The following is a 10,000-nucleotide window of genomic DNA, read 5'->3' on the forward strand; positions in this document are numbered from 1 at the left end:
AGACAGGTAAATATGAAGAAAGAAAGTGTGTGGGGGAGAGAATGAAAGAAAGGAACGGGGAAAGCGAAGGCTTTTGTGACGTCATACAAACTTGGACTGCTTTTACCCCGTCTTTTGCGTGATCAATTTGTGCAACAGAAGCCGTGGCCGCGTATTGTAAAAGTGACCCACCAATCACGAGGAATGGGCGGGCAGGAGATGCTGCCTTCGACGCTCCTCCTCCTCCTGGGCCACCGCTGCGTCAACATCTGGACTCCTGCCTCAGCTCCTGCATTGGAGCTGCCACCTCTTGGACTCCACTTCTTTGCCAGGATTTGCTACTGTGCACGCCTCATGCAATCTGTGATGGGAGTCTGCGGCTGCCGGAGTCGCTCCCCTCTCCTACCTCCGGATCCAGTGGCCTCTCGCGGCTTCTGAAGGTAGTGCCTCGCCGGTGTTTCCGGGTGCTGAACCGCCTTCCACGGCCTCTTCCCCCTGTTCTCTTCCTGTGGGACTGGCTGAGGGGGGGGGGGAGCATAACTCCCAAAAAGGCTGATTATTTGGCCAAAATCTGACTCCAACTAAAAGAATATTCAACTCCACCTGAAAGAATTGTCAGCCTTTTAAAATACTTTCGGGTAGTTAACCTTAGCCAAACTTTTTTTTCTTCTCATTTTCTTTCCCTCTTTCAAATCCCCTTTGTCTTTCTTGATTATTCTTTAACTTTTATTTTTCGTCCCAGCATATGCCATAAGAAATGAATTATCATGCTATCTATTATTCTCTTAGCTTCTTGGATACTTTGAACCTCTTAATGGTTTTGTAGGAGGAACATCGCCTCGATGGCGCAGTAGGCAGCGCGTGAGTCTCATAATCTCAAGGTCGTGAGTTCGATCCTCACTCGGGGCAAGGATTTTGAGCGAGGAGTCAAGGGAACACGAAACCCAGAAAACGTTGATTCCTTGAAGGGAATCGCACTCCACTTTGGCAACAGGACGGCGTTTTAATTTCTCTTTATTGCTGCTTGATTTTTATCTTTATCTTCCCTTCACTTCTCTTTTTCATAACTTTTCAATGACTCTTTATTTCTACCATCTTTCATCCTCGTTCTTCCAATGTGGCCAAAATTGTATGATGTCACAAAAGCTTCAAAATATATGATGAGACACACTCCTCTCTCTCTCTCTCTCTCTCTCTCTCTCTCTCTCTCTCTCTCTCTCTCTCTCTCTCTCTCTCTCTCTCTCTCTCCCTCCGTTCATCACCGTCACGAGTTTTCCGCCGGTGTCAACAAAGAAATCAGGTTGCCGACGCGCTGTTCCCCGCGTGAGAAGGTGGTTAAAAGGACGTGGGTAACCAGCTCCACCAAGCTCCCAAAGACGGATTTAGCTGTCAGTTGTGGTCCAACATGTGCTGGCGAAGATATTATTGGTTGTATGTTCATATTTTACATTCCAGCTGGGAAATCACCACATTTGTTGAATTAAAAAAACGGTATACCAGGTTTTTAATAGTATGGGAAAGAGAAAGAAACACACGCACACACACACACACACACAGGGTGTATGTGAGTGTGTACATGTGTCTGAGAGAGAGAGAAAGAGAGGGATAGACTGATAGATAAATAGATAGATAGATAGATAGATAGATAGATAGATAGATAGATAGATAGATAGATAGAGACAGAGAGAGAGGCAGACAGATAGATTGATAGATAGATAGATAGACAGACAGACAGACAGACAAAGCCAGAGAGAGATAGAGAAGACAAACAGATTGAATAATGAACAGATACATAGATAGATAACGAGATAGGCACACAGAAAGAAGGAATAAGACAAGGAAGGGAAACTGAGAGAAAGAGGTGTGAAGAGGCTGCGAGTTGAAGGAAGGAAAGGGAAGAAGAAGAGGAAGGGAAGAAGAGAGAGAAATGGGGGAGGGAGGAAGAGGCAAAGGGGAAATTAGGAAGAATGGGTAAAAGGATAAAAAGAAATGGGGATACAATGAGGAAAGAAGCGATAGAGGTGAAAATGGAATGGTAGATAAACAGAAAAATGGATATATAAAGGGAAAACGAAAATAACTGTATAAGAGAGAGGAGGAATTGAAAGAAAGAAGCAGTGGAAATGGAAGGCTTTTATGACGTCATACCAAGTTGGGCAGTTTTTATCCCGTCTTTCGCGTGATCAATTTGTGCAACAGAAGCCGTATCCGCATACTGCACAAGTGAACCACCAATCATGAGCCTCCCTCAGGAAGGGGCGGGCAGATGCTGCTGCCCTTTGAGGCTCCTCCCCCTCCTGGGAGGAGACTTGCGATTGGTGGATCGCTTCTGCAGTTCGCAGAGTAGACTATTGCATAAATTGATCACACGAAAGACGGTGCAAAAAGTGGCCAAGTTTAGATGACGTCACAAAGAGTGGGCGAGACCCATCTCTCTCCCCTTCCCTCTCTCACACCCTCTTTTCTCCCTCTTTTTCACTCCTTTCTCTCTCTCACTCTCAACTTCCTCCCTTCCCCCCTCCCCCATCTCCTCTCTCTCTCTCTCTCTCTCTCTCTCTCTCTCTCTCTCTCTCTCTCTCTCTCTCTCTCTCTCTCTCTCTCTCTCTCTCTCTCTCTCTCCCTCTCTCTCTTCTCCCTCTCCTCGCTCCCTAGCCCTTTCTCCCTCCCTCCCTCCCTCCCTCCCCACCCCTCTCTCTCGCTCTTTCTGACAGAGGAATCGTTTATTCATTTGCTGTCTGAGGCAAGAAAAACAAATAGAATAATACAAGAATCTGATGCCCGGGATGAACTATCACAATGAAGGGATGGAATAAACAATAAGTGTGTATATTTGAAAAACCAAAACAGATTAATAAATAAATAGATATAGGTGGGTAGATAGGTTGGTAGGTAGATAGATAGATAAATAAATAGATAGAGAAAGCAAATGAAATAGAGATTGGATAAGAATGATAGCGAACGTAGAGAGGAAAATTAGTATATTAAATATAGAGACATTAAAACGCCTTCCTGCTGCCAAAGTGGAGTGCGATTCCCCTCAAGGAAACAACGGTTTCTGGGCTTCGTGTTCCCTTGACTCCTCGCTCAAAATCCTTGCCCCGAGTGAGGATCGAACTCACGACCTTGAGATTATGAGACTCACGCGCTGCCTACTGCGCCATCGAGGCGTTATTCCAGTAGATTAATAACATCAAATGTTTCAAGAAATTGTGACGCCATTCAGACTCTCTGCGCTGCCCACTAATCACAAGCCTCCCTCAGGAAGGGGAGGGTAGATGCTGCTGTCCTTCGACGTTCCTCCTCCCCCTGTGAAGAGACGAAATTGATGGATCGCTTTTGCAATCAACAGGCAAGAACTATTGCACGAATTGATCATACGAAAGACAGCGCAGAGAGTCTGAATGGCGTCACAATTTCTTGAAACATTTGATGTTATTAATCTACTGCAATAACGCCTCGATGGCGCAGTAGGCAGCGCGTGAGTCTCATAATCTCAAGGTCGTGAGTTCGATCCTCACTCGGGGCAAGGATTTTGAGCGAGGAGTCAAGGGAACACGAAGCCCAGAAGCCGTTGTTTCCTTGAGGGGACTTGCATTCCACTTTGGCAACAGGACGGCGTTTTAATTTCTCTCTTTATTGGTGTTTGATTTTTATCTTTATCTCTTGCCCATTCTTGCGTTCACTTCTCCTTTTCAAACCTTTCAACTACTCTTTATTTCTACCATCTCTCATCTTCGTATTTCCAATGTGGCCAAAATTGTTTGACGTCACAAAAGCTTCCTCAAAATATATGAGGTTCTCCCCCCCCCTCTCTCTCTCTTTCCTCCCCCCTTATCTGTTCATCACCGTCACGAGCTTTGTGGGCGTAGTCTTGTCGGCACCGGCGGAGGGCAGTCGGTGCGCCCACAAAGCAGTCGGGTTGGCGGCGCGCTATTTCCCGTGTGGGAAGGAGCTTACATGGGGCGTGGGTAACCGGCTCCGACTCGAGCTCTCAGTGCCAAGGACGCGGGTTTAGCTGTCAGTTGTGGTCACCAGGTGCTGATGAAAATATTATTGGTCGTATATTCGAATTCTACGTTCCAACAGGACACACACACACACACACACACACACACACACACACACACACACACACACACACACACACACACACACACACACACACACACACACAGGGTGTACGTGTCTGAGATAGATAGATAAATAGATAGATAGATAGATAGATAGATAGATAGATAGAGAGGTTCAAACAGACTGAAAGATGAACAAATACTTAGATAGATAGATATAGATGAGCTCACAGAAAGTGGCAAAGAGAGAGGGAAAAAACAGAGAAAAGCGTATGAAAAAGTAAATAGGGGGGATACAGCGAGATGAAGGAAGGAAAGGGTTAGAAAGGGAGAAAGAAAGAGCAAGGGGGAAGGAAGAGGGAGCAAAGGGGAAATGATTAAGAATTGGTAAAAGGATAGAAAGAGAGGAAATGGGGGATAATATGAGGAAAGAAGCGAGGGGGATGAAAAAGAATGGTATATAAACAGGAAAAAGCGACATATAAAGGAAGGAGGAAAGTGAGTGGGTAAGAGAAAGGAGGAAACGAAAGAAAAAAGCAGGGAAAGGGAAGGTATTTGTGATGTCAGACAAAATTGGGCAGTTTTTACCCCGTATTTCGTGATCAGTTTGTGCAGCAGAAGCTGTATCCACGCACTGCACAAGTGACTTACCAATCATGAGCCTCCCTCAGGAAGGGGCGGGCAGATGCTGCTGCCCTTCGACGCTCCTCCTCCTGGGAGGAGACTTGCGATTAGTGGATCGCTTCTGCAAGTCGGAGTGCAGACTATTGCACAAATTTGGATGACGTCACAAAGTTCCCACTGAGGAGTCACTGGGTTAGACACATCTCTCTTTCCCCCCTCTCTCTTTCTTCTCCTTCCCTCCCTCTCACCTATCTCTCTCTTTCTTTCTCTCTTTCTCACACACACTCTCTCCTCTCTCCCTCCCCCCCTCTCTCTCTTTTTCTGACAGCGGAATCATTTCTTCATTTGATTGCGGTAAGAAGAGCATCTGACAAATAGAAAATTGATGAACCATATTTGTAAGTGCCCAGCATGAACTATCACAAAGAAACAGAGAAACGGTGTAAGATTGAATAAGAGCCATAGGGAAGGTAGAGCGGAAAATAAGTAGATTAGACACAATAAAATGCCGTCCAGTTGCCAAAATTTAACATGCTTCCCTTCCATGCACAGGCTTGACTCCTCGCTCAAAATCCTTGCCCCGAGTGAGGATCGAACTCACGACCTTGAGATTATGAGACTCACGCGCTGCCTACTGCGCCATCGAGGCGATATCAGAAAGATCATTAGTAATGCAAAGGCTTCAAGAAGTTGTGTCGTCTTTCGTGTGATTAGTTCGTGCAGTAGTTCTTGCCTGTGGATTGCAAAAGCGATCTACCAATTGCGTCTCCTCCTGGGAGGAGGAGGAGCGTCGAAGGGCAGCAGCATCTGCCCGCCCCTTCCTGGTGGAGGCTCGTGATTGGTGGGTCACTTCAGATATACGCAGGCACACACACACACACGCACACACACACACACGCGCAATAACAAACGTTCGACCAAGAAATAACTAGACTTACATCAGAGGAACGTAAGGAGGGAAGGGAAAAGGGGTAGATTGAAATAGTTACATTAGTTTGTCACGTGCCCTCGATCTTTCTCAATATAAGGTGAAAATTAGCTTGATTTGTATTAGTTTATGTCATGCGTGCTTAGAAAATATCCAGAATAAGCTTACTGAGAAATCGGGAGTCAAAACATTATCATTTTTTCATGAACATTTTTATTGAGTATAATAGACTAATTTTCACATGTGAATCTTGGAGATGAACATCCGTAGATTTATAAAGGCCCTTACCGATTCTAATATGACCACTGTAATATATACAATAAGGCATGGAATTATATTATTCAGTATATTGTCATTTCCTTTTATGCCCTAAAACTATAACACCAATGAATACCTACCGATTGAATGGCGTTTGGGATGCATTTCAAAGGTTAAAAGTCTACCTTACATTACGAGAGTCATTACAAGAAGGACGCAGTACAAATTATCATAAGGAGAAACGCTGAACAAAAGCTAATTGTAAGTGGATAATGTATGCGTAAAGGTTTTCCCTAAGGGAGATACTAATTAGTAGCAAGCAAGCACACACACACACACACACACACACACACACACACACACACACACACACACACACACACACACACACACACACACACACACATACACACAAACCTATAACATGCAGACATAAGCAATTAAAGAGACGCAAACAAATGTTTCACAAAAAGCATTCCACGAGTCCCGCTACGCCGGGTCGGCGTAGCGGGACTCGTGAACATCGTGGCTAGCGCTGCAATTTGCAGATCAGGCGAAAGCATGCTCTGCACATTCATAGACCTAACTCGTTTCCCTCTACCCTCTTTCTGCCTGTATGTTTCTTTTTCTCTCTTTTTCATTCTCTTTTTCCTTTTTTCAATCCCCACTTTCTCTTTCTTGATTATCCTTTAACTTTTATTTGTCGTCCCAGCAGACGCCATAAGAACTGAATTGTTGAACCTATTAAGAACATCGCCTCGATGGCGCAGTAGGCAGCGCGTGAGTCTCATAATCTCAAGGTCGTGAGTTCGATCCTCACTCGGGGCAAGGATTTTGAGCGAGGAGTCAAGGGAACACGAAGCCCAGAAACCGTTGTTTCCTTGAAGGGAATCGCACTCCACTTTGACAACTGGACGTCAGTGTTTTTATTATTATTATTATTTTTTCTATTTTATATATATTTTTTGTTTCTTGATTTTCATCTTTATCTCATGGCCATTCTTGCACTCATTCCTTTTTCATACCTTTTCAACTATTCTTTATTTCTACCATCTCTCATTTTCGTACTTCCAATGTGGCCATAATTGTTTGACGTCATGAAAACTTCCTCATGATATATAATGAGATTCTCTCTCTTGCTTTCCTCCCCCTCCTCCGTTCATCACCGCTACGGGTTTAGACATAGCCTTTTCGGCACTGGCGGAGGGCAGCCGCACCAACTTTCCCTCCGCTGGTGCCCACAAAGAAATCAGGTTGCTGGCGCGCTGTTCCCCGCGTGGGATGGTGGTTAAAAGGACGTGGGTAACCAGCTCCACCAAGCTCTCAGTGACAAGGGCACGGGTTTGTTGTGGTTCAACAGGTGCTGACGAAAAAAATATTGGTTGTATATTCGAACTGTACATTCTAGTAGGGAAATCGCCAGATTTGCATAAATTGAACTTCGAGAATCGGTATAACCAGCTTTTTAATAGTATTTGAGGGAGGGAAGGACACACACACAGAGTGTATGCAGGGGCGTCACTTAAGGGGGGGTATGGGGGGTGGTTCACCCCCCAACTCTTAAAAAAGCCTCTTTTTGCAGGGCAAAATCTAGTTCTGCAGGGCAAATTTTCTGGTATTTATAATTTATAAATATCTACCAATAATACGATATATAATACTGGTTGATGGTCCATTCCGGGCTACTTATAAAGAGCTAGTGAGCATTTTCTTTTTCGTGAAATGCAGGGCAAAAATTATTTTTTCAGGGCAAATTTACCCGTCACCCCCCCAACTCATAACATGAAGTGACGCTCCTGAGTGTATGTGCATGTGTCTGAGAGAGAGAGAGAGAGAGAGAGAGAGAGAGAGAGAGAGAGAGAGAGAGAGAGAGAGAGAGAGAGAGAGAGAGAGAGAGAGAGAGAGAGAGAGAGAGAGAGAGAGAGAGAGATACAGGCAGACAGATAGACCAAGGCTGAGACAGACAAACAGATTGAAAGATGAACAGATACAGATAGAGAGATGTAGACTGGCACATAGAAATAGAGAGAGAAAGAAAACTGAGAGAATGAAGTGTGAAGAAACCAGGAAGAAAGAAGTGGTGATGCAGTGAGATGAAGGATGGAAAGGGAAGAGGAAGAGAGAGGGGAGATGAAAGAGGGGAAGAGAGAGGGAGGAAGAGGCAAAGGGGAAATTAGGTAGGAAGAACAAAGGGAAGGGAGGAAGAAGCAAAGGTGGAATTAGCAAAAATCAGTGAAAGGATAGAACAAGAGGAAACGGAGGATTGTTCGACGAAAAAAGCGAGAGAGATGAAAAGTGAATAGAAGATAAACAGAAAAACAGATACATAGAGCAGGAACGAAATGTGAGTGGGGAAGAGAAAGGAGTAAACGAAAGAAAGAATCAGGGCTTTTGTGACGTCATACAAAGTTGGGTCGTTTTTACCCCGGCGTTCGCGTGATCAATTTGTGCAACAGAAGCTGTACCTGCGTGTTGCCCTTCAAGGCTCCACCTCCTCCTGGGAGGCGACTTGCGATTGGTGGATCGCTTCTACAGTTCGGAGTGCAGACTATTGCACAAATGATCACAGGCAAGACGGTGCGAAAAGTGACCAAGTTTAGATGACGTCACAAAGTTCCCACTGAGGAATCAATGGGCCAGACCCATCTCCCCTTCCCTCTCTCACTCTTTCTCTCCCACCCATCTCTCTCTCTCTCTCTTTCTCTCTCTCTCTCTCTCTCTCTCTCTCTCTCTCTCTCTCTCTCTCTCTCTCTCTCTCTCTCTCACACCCACTCTTTTTCTGCCAGAAGAATTGTTTATTCATTTGATGTCTGTGGCAACATAAGAAAGTGATGAACCATATTTATAAGTACCCGGTATGAACTATCACAATGGATTGATGGAATAAACAATTAGTATGTATATTTGAATAACAACGACAGACTAATAAGATAAGTTAGTAGGCTGATAGATGATTAGATAGATAGAGAGAACAAAAGAAATAGAGAAATGAGTCCAAGATTGAACAAGAGCAATAGGAAAGATAGAGAGGAAAATTGGTATATCAAATATAGATACATTTAAACGCGGAAGGCACCGGCAAACCACCGCTCTAAATTGCCAAGAAAATCATGGATATCCATGATCGCCAACGTCCTTGTAGGACAGGGCACTTGAAAAAAAAAAAATTAAACGCCGTCCTGTTGCCAGAGTGGTTTCTGGGCTTCGTGTTCCCTTGACTCCTCGCTCAAAATCCTTGCCCCGAGTGAGGATCGAACTCACGACCTTGAGATTATGAGACTCACGCGCTGCCTACTGCGCCATCGAGGCGATATTGGACAAGGAAGAACATTAGTAAATTCAAAGACTTTAAGAAACTGTGACGTCGTTCAGACTCTCTGCGCCGTGTTTTGCGTGATCAATTCGTGCAATAGTTCTTGCCTGTCGGTTGTCAATTGCGTCTCTTTCTAGGAGGAGGATGAGCGTTGAAGAGCAACAGCATCCTTCCTGATGGAGGCTCTTGTTTGGTGGTTCACTTCAACCAAACACAGGCACACGCACACACATACACACATACATACAAACACACACATATATAAACAAACGTTCGACAAAAAAGGGTATACTTAGCTCAGAGGGGAGTGGGAAAGGGAGCAGGTTGAAATGATGACATTATGAATGTAACTATTTCAACCTTATGAATGTTTGTCATGTATCCTCGACCTTTCTCAATGTAAGGTGAAACTTATCTTGATTTATATTCTTTTCTGTCATGAGTGTTGAAGAAATATTTAGAATAAGCTTGCTAAGTAATCATGACCATTTTTATTAAGTATAGTAGACCAGTTCTCACATGTGAATCATGGAGATAAATTCCCGTAGGATTATAACGGTCCTCTCCGGTTCTAGTAAGGCCGCTGTATTACATAATAGAATAAGATATGGAATTATAGTAGTATAATTCAGTATATTAGCATTCTATTTTGCCCTAATGATTACCTACCGATTAAATGATGATTTGCGATGTAAACCCGCGATGCATTTCATAGGTTAAAAGTCTGTTGCACAAAGTTATTACGAGAAAGTTGCCGTAAAAATAACCATAAAGCGTTACAGAAATTCGTAGGGGAGAACTTGGGGGAAAAAGGAGCAACACTGCACA

General features: G+C 44.1%; 6 non-coding genes across 6 annotated transcripts; 3 read left to right on the forward strand and 3 right to left on the reverse strand.

The window, feature by feature from the left end:
* The first annotated feature begins 815 nt into the window (after positions 1 to 815).
* On the forward strand, positions 816 to 888 carry Trnam-cau. The gene has a single exon. It is a non-coding gene; the product is annotated as a tRNA-Met (tRNA).
* A 2,185-nt stretch (positions 889 to 3,073) lies between these two features.
* Trnam-cau lies at positions 3,074 to 3,146 on the reverse strand. The gene has a single exon. It is a non-coding gene; the product is annotated as a tRNA-Met (tRNA).
* A 286-nt stretch (positions 3,147 to 3,432) lies between these two features.
* On the forward strand, positions 3,433 to 3,505 carry Trnam-cau. Its single transcript has one exon. It is a non-coding gene; the product is annotated as a tRNA-Met (tRNA).
* Positions 3,506 to 5,249: 1,744 nt separating this feature from the next.
* Positions 5,250 to 5,322, reverse strand: Trnam-cau. Its single transcript has one exon. It is a non-coding gene; the product is annotated as a tRNA-Met (tRNA).
* A 1,292-nt stretch (positions 5,323 to 6,614) lies between these two features.
* On the forward strand, positions 6,615 to 6,687 carry Trnam-cau. The gene has a single exon. It is a non-coding gene; the product is annotated as a tRNA-Met (tRNA).
* A 2,408-nt stretch (positions 6,688 to 9,095) lies between these two features.
* Positions 9,096 to 9,168, reverse strand: Trnam-cau. Its single transcript has one exon. It is a non-coding gene; the product is annotated as a tRNA-Met (tRNA).
* Positions 9,169 to 10,000: the final 832 nt, after the last annotated feature.

This window comes from Penaeus monodon, chromosome 6 (assembly GCF_015228065.2).
Source record: "Penaeus monodon isolate SGIC_2016 chromosome 6, NSTDA_Pmon_1, whole genome shotgun sequence".
Taxonomy (NCBI): Eukaryota; Metazoa; Arthropoda; class Malacostraca; order Decapoda; family Penaeidae; genus Penaeus; species Penaeus monodon.